General features: G+C 45.3%; 2 non-coding genes and 2 pseudogenes across 2 annotated transcripts; all 4 read left to right on the forward strand.

Annotated features, from left to right (window-relative positions):
* Positions 1-235: 235 nt before the first annotated feature.
* Positions 236-354, forward strand: LOC112085050. The gene has a single exon (XR_002898670.1). It is a non-coding gene; the product is annotated as a 5S ribosomal RNA (ribosomal RNA).
* A 407-nt stretch (positions 355-761) lies between these two features.
* Positions 762-881, forward strand: LOC112085074 (annotated as a pseudogene).
* Positions 882-1285: 404 nt separating this feature from the next.
* LOC112085049 lies at positions 1286-1404 on the forward strand. Its single transcript, XR_002898669.1, has one exon. It is a non-coding gene; the product is annotated as a 5S ribosomal RNA (ribosomal RNA).
* A 406-nt stretch (positions 1405-1810) lies between these two features.
* Positions 1811-1929, forward strand: LOC112085073 (annotated as a pseudogene).
* Positions 1930-2285: the final 356 nt, after the last annotated feature.

Here is a 2285-nt window from a genome sequence, read left to right on the forward strand (position 1 = left end):
GGGTGCGGTTTACGAGGCCAAAATTTTGAGTTTTAGACCCTCTTCCGGGCGTTTTTCTAAAACATAAGCCTCGGTTTTAGTGTCGTCAAACGTGGTGTCCTAACTTATATATCTTGGAACGAATGCTCGTCGCAGCTGGGCGGGAAAACTCATATAAACAGTGCAACACACGCGAAGAGATTTCATTGCGGACTCAAAGCCAAAGGATATATGCTAATGCGATACATATACTGATGGGTGCGATTATACCAGCACTAGTGCACTGAATCCCATCAGAACTCCGCAGCTAAGCGTGCTTGGGCGAGAGTAGTACTAGGATGGGTGACCTCCCGGGAAGTCCTCGTGTTGCACCTTTTTTTGTTCCTCTTGATTCTTTTGTTTTTATTTTTTTTTTGGTCTTTTCATTTGAAAAACAAGGCATCTTCCGAAGGACGCTATTTCTAGACCGTGTGGAACCAGGCCTCCTACAACAACTTTTCAGAAAGCCCCTAGAGTGCTCTCAGGCTTGCCCAAGAGTCTAAAGACCAAGGGTGCAGTTTACGAGGCCAAAATTTTGAGTTTAAGACCCTCTTCCGGGCGTTTTTTTAGAACATAAGCCCGGTTTTAGTGTCGTCAAACGTGGTGTCCTAACTTATATATCTTGGCACGAATGCTCGTCGCAGCTGGGCAGGAAGACCCATATAAACAGTGCAACACACGCGAAGAGATTTCATTGCAGACTCAGAGCCAAAGGATATATGCTGATGCGATACATATACTGAGGGTGCGATTATATCAGCACTAGTGCACTGTATCCCCATCAGAACTCCGCAGTTAAGCGTGCTTGGGCGAGTGTAGTACTAGGATGGGTGACCTCTTGGGTAGTCCTCGTGGTGCACCCTCTTTTGTTCCTCATGATTCTTTTATTTTTTTTTTTGGTCTTTTCATTTGAAAAACAAGGCATCTTCCGAAGGACGATATTTCTAGACCGTGTGGAACCACGCCTCCTACAACAACTTTTTGAAAAGCCCCTAGAGTGCTCTCGTGCTTGCCCTAGAGTCTAAAGACCAAGGGTGCGGTTTACGAGGCCAAAATTTTGAGTTTTAGACCCTTTTCCGGGCGTTTTTATAAAACATAAGCCTCGGTTTTAGTGTCGTCAAACGTGGTGTCCTAACTTATATATCTTGGAACGAATGCTCGTCGCAGTTGGGTGGGAAAACCCACATAAACAGTGCAACACACGCGAAGAGATTTCATTGCAGACTCAAAGCCAAAGGATATATGCTAATGCGATACATATACTGATGGGTGCGATCATATCAGCACTAATGCACCGGATCCCATCAGAACACCGCAGTTAAGCGTGCTTGGGCGAGAGTAGTACTAGGATGGGTGACCTCTCGGGAAGTCCTCGTGTTGCACCCCTTTCTTGTTCCTCTTGATTTTTTTGTTTTTTTTTTTTTGGTCTCATCATTTGAAAAACAAGGCATCTTCCGAAGGACGCTATTTCTAGACCGTGTGGAACCAGCCCTCCTACAAAAACTTTTCGGAAAGCCCCTAGACTGCTTTCAGGCTTGCCCAAGAGTCTAAAGACCAAGGGTGCGGTTTACGATGCCAAAATTTTGAGTTTAAGACCCTCTTCCGGGCGTTTTTCTAAAACATAAGCCTCGGTTTTAGTGTCGTCAAACGTGGTGTCCTAACTTATATATCTTGGAACGAATGCTCGTCGCAGCTGGGCGGGAAGCCCATATAAACAGTGCAACACAAACGAAGAGATTTCATTGCGGACTCAAAGCCAAAGGATATATGCTAATGCGATACATATACTGATGGGTGCGATTATATCAGCACTAGTGCACCTAATCCCATCAGAACACCGCAGTTAAGCGTGCTTGGGCGAGAGTAGTACTAAGATGGGTGACCTCCCGGGAAGTCCTCGTGTTGCAACTTTTTTTGTTCCTCTTGATTCTTTTGTTTTCATTTTTTTTTTTGGTCTTTTCATTTGAAAAACAAGGCATCTTCCGGACGCTATTTCTAGACCGTGTGGAACCACGCCTCCTACAACAACTTTTCGGAAAGCCCCTAGAGTGCGCTCGGGCTTGCCCAAGTGTCTAAAGACCAAGGGTGCGGTGTACGAGGCCAAAATTTTGAGTTTTAGACACTCTTCCGGGCGTTTTTCTAAAACATAAGCCTCGGTTTTAGTGTCGTCAAACGTGGTGTCCTAACTTATATATCTTGGAACGAATGCTCGTCGCAGTTGGGCGGGAAAACCCACATAAACAGTGCAACACACGCGAAGAGATTTC

Source organism: Eutrema salsugineum, unplaced genomic scaffold (genome assembly GCF_000478725.1).
Source record: "Eutrema salsugineum unplaced genomic scaffold, Eutsalg1_0 scaffold_31, whole genome shotgun sequence".
Lineage (NCBI taxonomy): Eukaryota > Viridiplantae > Streptophyta > Magnoliopsida > Brassicales > Brassicaceae > Eutrema > Eutrema salsugineum.